Below are 8,446 nucleotides of genomic sequence, written 5' to 3'. Positions count from 1 at the left end.
TAGGAGTGGCCCTTGTTGGTCAATGCTTCCTGTGTTGGTGAGAACAATGCTTCGAATCCAGATTCACAGTGTTCCAACAAAGACCATCTTGCTGGGCTGAATCAGTCCTACTGCAACTTTTCCTGTTGATGAGTGAGATAGGATAAGAAGTGAGTCCAGAGAGTTGGCAAGATACACAGGCAGCCCAAGAGCTGGATCATAATCACATTCCATTTACAAAGAAGCCCTGGTTTATTTAGCAGACAAATCACAACATTAGGTGGTCAGATAGCTCCAGGATATTGAATGAACAAACATATTGTGCATGAGTGATGGTCTTTCTGTGTTTATTTACCTGTTTGAAAGTATATGGTTTATTCACTGTGGAAATTTTCATTCCCTGACATTATTCTCGGTCTTTAAGCATATGATTGAATTAGCTAAAAATGAGTGCTATAATCTGCTTTTGCCAAAAGGAGAGAAAGACAAGGGGTAATCAAGCACTCTATGGCTGCCTTAATATAGCCTTAATAAACAAATATGAAGGGAGCGCCATGAAGATAATCTCTGAAAAAAATTAAATACATATATTCTCTCCTCAGGCCTCGGGAACAGTGAGCCCTTAGTTAGATTTTCTCCCTAGCTTGGCATTTTTATATCGTCTTTTATTGAAATGAAAAATTTCAGTGGAATATAAGTTGAAGAAAAATAAACTTACTGTATCTATCCATTAGCACCGGCAGTTGCTTCCAATTATGCTGATCAGACTTTCTCATGTGTGCTTTTTAGAGGGACAATATTTGTATTTCAGCAGCAGCAAGAGGAAAGTAGGGAAAGTTCTCTCTGTCAAAGTTGATTAAAGGCGAAGTGCAGTGGCTTGCTCACACAAACTGTTTCAGCTACTCAAGAGGTAGGGGTTGGGAAGACTACAGTTCAAGGCCAGACTAGGTAAAAAGTTAGTGTAACTTTATCTTGACCAGTAAGCCAAGCACAGTGACTCAAGCCTGTGATCCCAGCTGTGTGGAAGGCTGATCCTTTTTAAAATAAAAAAGGCTAAGAGACATGGATTAAGTAAGTGATTGCCTACTAGCAAGCATAAGGCCTTAGGCATAACCCATTGTATTAAAGAAGAAAAAGTAGCTGGATTCTGGTGGCTCAGGCCTGTAATCCTAGCTACCCACGGGGTTGAGATCTGAGAATCATAGTTCAAAGCCAGCCTAGGCAGGAAAGTTCATGAGACTGATTAACCAATTAATTAATCACCAGAAAACTGGAAGTGGAGCTATGGCTCAAAATATCAAAGATGTAGCCTTGAGCAAAAGATCTCAAGGACAGTGCGTAGGCTCCGAGGTCAAACCCCATAGCTAACAAAAGAAAACAAGGAAAGAGAAGGGGGGAAATGGGGACAAAAACATAAGAAGGGGTATCAATATGTGAGAAGCCATGCACCTACTATCTGGCAAATGTAACTGTAACCCCTTTATACATTGCCTTGATAATAAAAAGTAAAATGGGAAAGAGAAAAAAATTAAATACATAATTTATCAGATAATCATGATGAAAAGGAGAACAGTATTTTCATTTATGAGATAATGGCAATAACTAGCATTTATGGAGGTTTTACTGATAATCAGGGAAGTTGGTAATAGCTTTCCACGCATTTCCTCATTAAATACTCCAGTTTTTGTTAAAAGATAAAAAGATAATTCTTATTTTTTTTCTTTTCTTTTTGCTAGTCCTGGGACTTGAACTTAGGGCCTGAGCACTGACTGGACTTAGGCTTTTTTCTCAAGGCTAGCACTCTACCACTTGACACAGCACCACTTCCGGCTTTTCTGTGTATGTGGTGCATAGGAACTGAACCTGGGTCTTCATTATGCTAGGCAAACACTCTACCACTAAGCCAAACTCTCAGCCCCTCTTTTTTCTTTAAAAAAAATTTTTTTTGCCAGTTCTGAGGCTTGAACTCGGGGCCTGAGCACTGTTCTTGGGTTTTCTCAAGGCTAGGGGTCTACCACTTGAGCCACAGCACCACTTCTGGCTTTTTCTATGTATGTGGTATCACGGAATTGAACCCAGATCTCCATGCATGCTAGGCAAACACTTTACCACTAAGCCAAACTTCCAGCCCCCTTTTTTCTTTCTTTTTTAAACAGTGCTGAACATGAAATCCAGAGCCCCACACATGCTAGGAAACACACGTGTTCTACCACAGAGCTACATTCTTATAATCTTTATTTTATGATTAAGGAAACAATGAGATGGAATAATGCTTCCAAAATTATGGAGCAAAGGTAGCAGCCACTGCTCACATGGGAGCTCATCACCAACAAGCACTTGCCAGCCTCTTCACAGTGGCTGTAAGCAGTGGCCACTATCTGAAAGACCAGCAGCTGGGAGGTGAGAGAGCTTTTTTTTTTTTTTTATCCAATCTGGGTCTTCATGCATGGTAGGCAAGCACTCTATCATTAGGCCAAACTCCTGTTCCAAGGGAGAGCGCTTTTAAGTGTACTCTCAGCGGCTAGACACAGACTATAAGGGCCAGGAGACTGATAAGACCACAGGTGGAAGGAACTTGTGTCCCTGAATCCCTCCATCTACCACAGAAGAAAAACTTCTACTCTGAACCACAGTAGCTGTGAGGGGCTACTTAAGTTCACAGTGCAGCCTGCCCCAGCAGACACCCCAGGAAGGGGTGGAATCTGCATGGTTTGTCTTGAGTAAATCACTTGTCTTCATCTGAAAAATGGGAAGGGATGGGATGTAAAGAGCTAAGTGATAGAACATGTACTTGGCATGCATGAGGCCCTAGGTTCAACCTCGGGCACCAATATCCAGAAATGAAAATGGAAATGGTTGTCAGGACCTGTCTCTAAGCTGGTGTTTCTATGGTGTCTAGTATGTTGAATTCTGTTTAGCTCCTGGAGCAATCTGAGACAGTAAGAAGTACCCAGCTAAGCTGGCATTGGTGGCTCATACCTTTAATCCTAACTACCCAGAAAGCTTGAGATCTGAGGATCAAGGTTCAAAGCCAACCCTGGCAGGAAAGTCCATGAGACGCATGTCAAATTAACTACTGAAATGTCAGAAATGGAGCTGTAGCTCACAGTGGTACTAGTGTGAGCACAAAAGCTCAGAGACGGTGCCCAGGGCCTGAGTTCGAACCCTAGAACTAGCACCAAAATACATAAGAATACTCCTGTCAAGGAACTCTCCGTGGCTCTGGTAAATATTCTATCCTGGCTCAGAAGTTTGCTGTAACTGGTGATGGGATTCATCTTCTCCCTCTATCCCTTCCTCCATTTCTCCTGCCTTCCCTCTCTCTTTTCCCCCGCTTAGTCACCACCTGGGGTTTTCTAGGATCCTGCTTGCCCTTTCTACCATTCACTTGTCCAGATGTCACCTGGCCCAGGCCAGGCCCAACCCATCCTTTCTCTGGAATGTGAGTTTTTCCTCCAAGGACTTTGCCTTAGAATGGGTTCTGTTCTAATTCCAGTCCCTCCGATTCTAGTCTCTTCTAGTTCCCCATTTACTACGGAGATTCCACCAACTTGTGTGAGGGTGTCAGCCCTAAAAGACTATCATAAGGATGAACTTAGATAAATGAAAGCATGCTGTGAATATATACTAATAAGTTAGAAGCCCGGAGCTGGTAGCTCATACCTGTAATCCTAGCAACTCAGGAGGATGAGATCTGATTATTACAGTTCAAAACTAGCTTGGGCAGGAAAGGCGAGAGACATTTATTTCCAGTGAGCCCCGAGAAACCTGGAAGTGAAGCTGTGGCTCTAAGTATTTAAATGTTAGTCTTGAGCAAAAAGAGCTGAGGGATAGAGCCCAGGCCCTGAGTTCAAGCCCTGTGACTGACCAAAAATAAAGTTAAGGTAGTCTTGATATGAGTTAAGTTTTCTCATGAGAAAAAGGGAAATTTTATTTGTTTAAATATATGTTCAGTAAGGAAATGATCGAAATGTTTTAAAATAGTTCTCCACAAATGTTTATTTTGCAGATAAAACTAATCCAGATAGGCTGTAGTTTGCAAGGAGGCTTAAGGAAGAATTGAAGTGAAAAAATGTACGTGATGTTGTGATGTAGAAGTAGTTACCAAAGATCACAACTGAGAAGCATTAATAGCTTTAAGTAACATATTTGCTAGCAAGTCTTAATGTTGCAGGCTGCTTGGTCCTTTGTGGTTTCGTTGATGCTGAATTACCGGACTGAAACCAACTCTCAATTACAAAAGGCTGAGGGAAAACCTTCTCAAGCGCTGACTCCTTCTTGCTCCTCTTTGCTGGGTGCCTCCCTATAGCAACACACACTCTGCCCATGGGGTTGAAAGTGTTTCCCATAATACTCAGTTCATGAGGAGAGGGCTCTTGTCCAGATCCACTTATTCTGATGGATTTTAAGGTCTCAAATTTCAGCTTCCAGGCAAAGCAAATTCAGAATAAGTAAGAGAAAAAACATCAGAACAGAGAGAAGATTTGCTTTCTTGTGAGGACTTCAGTTTGCTCAAGTTAGTGCCACGGCAACATGTACACAGAATGGCCCCCCCCATATCTGAGAGGAATGCATCCCAAGAACTCCAGTAATACTTGAAACCACAGACAGTATCCAACCCAGTATATACCATGTCTCTCCATGTGATTAAAGGTTAATTTATAATCTCCACACAGAGATTAATAGTAAAAAAATGCATAATGAAAGAGAACAGACAGCATACTGTCACCAAATTTCTGTGAATGGGGTCTTTCTCTCTCAAGGAATCTATCTGTATTTGGTTTCTTGTGATGATGTGAGATGACATGATGCCTATGTGTTGTTGCTACTGACTTTCTTCATGAATTCTGGGAAGAAGTTTTGAGCAGTATGAAATTGCCTGCTGTTCTATCCAGGATTTGAAGCATTTTCTTTTGTCCAGACTAGCTATACTACATATCCAAGTTAGTCTTTCAATCAGCCATTTCAGCTGTCAGCTACTGTCATAGTATCATAGCCCTTGGTTCAAATAACCTTCAGAACATGAGGCAACTTAAAACATGAATCAGCCGGGTGCTGGTGGCTCACACTTATAATCCTAGCTACTCAAGGGGCTGAGACCTGAGGATCATGATTCAAGACTTCCAATTAATCACCAGAAAATCAGAAGTGTTGCTATGGCTCAAAGTAGTAGAGCACTAGCGTTGAGCTTCAGGGACAGCTCCCAGGCCCAAAGTTCAAGCCCCATGACCAACAAAACAAAATTAAAAAAAAAAAAACCCATGAATTATTTCCTTCTGAAAATTTTTAGTTAAAATGATACTAACAGCTAAAAACATAGAAAATGAAACCAGAGATAAAGAGTGGAGACTTACTATTTGTGCGTGTTGCTAAAAGTTTTAACTTTTAGATTTATAGAAAACTGCAAATACAGTGAGAGTTCCTAGACACTCTTCATCTGTTTCCTCTAACATTATCATCTTAGGTAGCCATAACATAGTTGTCAAAACTAAGAAACTAATAGCAGGATACTACTAACTACATTGCAGATTTTAATAAGACTCCATTGGCATTTCTGAGTAGTATACCTCTTTGTTTCAAGATCCTAAGATACCACATGGCATGCAATTGTAATGTCTCCCTTTCTCTCTTCTGCTTTCTCGGTATTTGCTTGTCTTTCATGACCTTGACAGCTTTGAAGAGTAGTAGATAATAGCAAATCACTTCTCGGTTTAGGAATTGTCTGCTATGGGGCCATTCTCATCATACCACACCAAGCTGAGTGTGCAATAAATTTATAACTGATGATCCCAACCTTGATCAGCTGGTTCAATTTCTCCACTTTAAGGTTTCTGCCACTCCCCTCTCTCAGCCATGTCTATCATTTGATGAAACTAAGTCAAAGTGGGAGAGGATTAAGCTTGGCCTCCAGGGTGGAGTATCTATATGAATTATTTGGAGTTCTTTGGGAAGAAGACTTCTCTCCCAAATTTGTTTTCAATAATTTATTCATATCCTCACAGGCCCATAGATAACTTTGAGTCATAATCCAATGTTGTGTTATTTGTTTTATTGATCAAATTGTTCTAGCTGGAAGCTCTTTCAGGCTTGCTCCTATGTCTTCTTGATATACCTCATCTCTTTTTTGCTGTTGGAACACTTCTGTCTCTTCTCATACTGAGATTCTCCAGGCTTATCTTGTACTTTGTGGCCCTACAGTCAACCCTTTGTTAGATAGGACACAGTTCTTTTATTGGAGAAGTCTACCATGTAGTTAACACTATTTTCATGCAATGCTCCCTTTGGCACAAGGGAATCTACTTTTGGACCGAGAAAAAGGCTTAGATGACAACAATATTAAATATCTTTACAGTGAGCCTCAGAATGGAGATTTAGCGGGTTTGATATTGTGTGAGAGGTGACAAGGACCACACTTTCCAGAACTGATGCAAAGAAATACAAATCCCTTTGTCCAGTCTCTCAACAGGAAGTGTGATACCTGAGTGTAAGTCGTGTAAGTCTAATAGCTTTTGTGGTTATCTGTAAATGTTAGTCTGCCAAAATGAACCTTAATGCCTCTATTTGTCAACATTTGTTTTCATTTGAATTTTATTTTCCTGGTCATAAATCATTGTTGAAACTTGTCTGTGTTACAAACAAAGAATGGACTGGAGATGCCCTAGGAAATAATGTATTAGAGAAAGGTTGAGTTGTAGTGAACTGTCTACTAGCAAAGAAATGATAGGGAAGAAAACTTGGGCATGCCTCCAGTCCCCTCTTCTTTTTGCATTTGGAGGTAGGATCTAACTTTAAGTCTAGGCCAGCTTGGGCTAATATCTTTCCACCTGTGCTTTCCTGTATTCACACTGCTGTGTGCAGTCATTATGTTTCCCCAGTAGTTGTCCCCAGTAGTTGGGATAATAGGCATGTGCCATGGGTACATGTGCTATGTACTCAGACATTATGCCAGCTGGAGTCTCTAAAACTTTCTGCTGGGTTGATATCAAGCTGCGATTCTCCAGTGTCTTCCAAGCAGGTAAATTACAGACTTGAGCCATCATACCTGGCAACCAGTATAGTTTTGACTGGCCCTTTAACTGAACTATGCCTATGGATTAAAAAAAATGATATCAGGGTTTTAAACTCAGCCCTATGCTTGCTCGGCAGGCACTCCATACTTGTGCCATGCCTCTAGACCCCTTTGCACTGATTATTTTTGATATAGGACTTAATTTCCTGTATAGGCATGTGCTTAGACTGAGATCTACCTCTTCTAGGATTTCTACTGTTGCTGGGATGACAGATGCATACCACTTGACCCAGCTATGGGTGCAATAAGATCTTGTAGACTTTTCTACACAGGCTGTCCTTGAACTATAGTTCATCTATTCCTAGCCTCCCAAGTAGCTATGATTACAGTTAGGCACTGAAACCCAGCTAGGATTTTCAATTTATGGAGGTGACTGGGCAATAACACCAAGAGGCAAATGCTAATGAATAAAAAAGGCTTCCTACAGGTCCCAAGACAAGAGGGACATTTCATGCTGAATAAAGAAGCACCAAGCCTGAAAAGGAAGCAGAAATGAAAAAGTTATGTAAGTCTTTGTTGAGTGTTTATTGTATCAAGATGAGTGGCCAAATAGTGACTGGTAAAGCTATTTCCATGGTCAGAGATGCTTCTCATATTTCTTTAGTCCTGCTCCAGATAATTACATTACTCCTGGCTGAGTGCTATCTGGATGGATAAAAGTCTAAGAACTAAGAGAATGATATAACTTTACCAATGGTCCTGAAAAGAAGTGTCTTATGACAATGGGTCAGGAAGGCATGCACATGCGTATGTGTTTGCATGTCACTAGACTAATGATAATAATAAAACCATGGCGACATAAGTCAAAACATAAAGAACGCTCTTCACTTTCTTGCTATTTTTGGTAATTACCTTTAAAATTCATACTTGTTAAATCAATCAGGACCTGGCCGGGAGTTTGGCCTAGTGCTTAAAGTGCTTGCCTAGCATGCACGAAGACCCGGGTTCGATTCCATGGTACCACATACATAGAAAAAAAAAGCCGGAAGTGGTGCTGAGGCTCAAGTGGTAGAGCTCTAGCCTTGAGAAAGTCCAAGGACAGTGCTCAGGCCCTGAGCTCAAGCCCAAGACTGGCAAATAAATAAATAAATAAATAAATAAATAAATAAATAAATAAAAAATATCCTTACTAAAAAAAAATAAATAAATAAAAATAAATTGATCAGGACCTCCTCTTGGGGCTAGCATGGTGGGTTGCCAACCATAAGGCCTATGTGTGTCTCTTCATACCACAGAGCTTCCATCCATTCAGGCGCTGAAAGCATCAGATGTTCATTTTTCAGCTGTCATCTATCAGGAATATAAGCATGTGGCAATTGTCACCCGTCAGATTTGACGGGGAAGTTTGCTGGAGAGGAAATGCTTCCTTCCTGGGGAAAAACAAATGTGAGGAGCACT

The sequence above is a fragment of the Megascapheus bottae genome, chromosome 8 (assembly GCF_031878675.1).
Source record: "Megascapheus bottae isolate mThoBot1 chromosome 8, mThoBot2.hap1, whole genome shotgun sequence".
Taxonomy (NCBI): Eukaryota; Metazoa; Chordata; class Mammalia; order Rodentia; family Geomyidae; genus Megascapheus; species Megascapheus bottae.
This window is presented reverse-complemented; position numbering follows the sequence as displayed.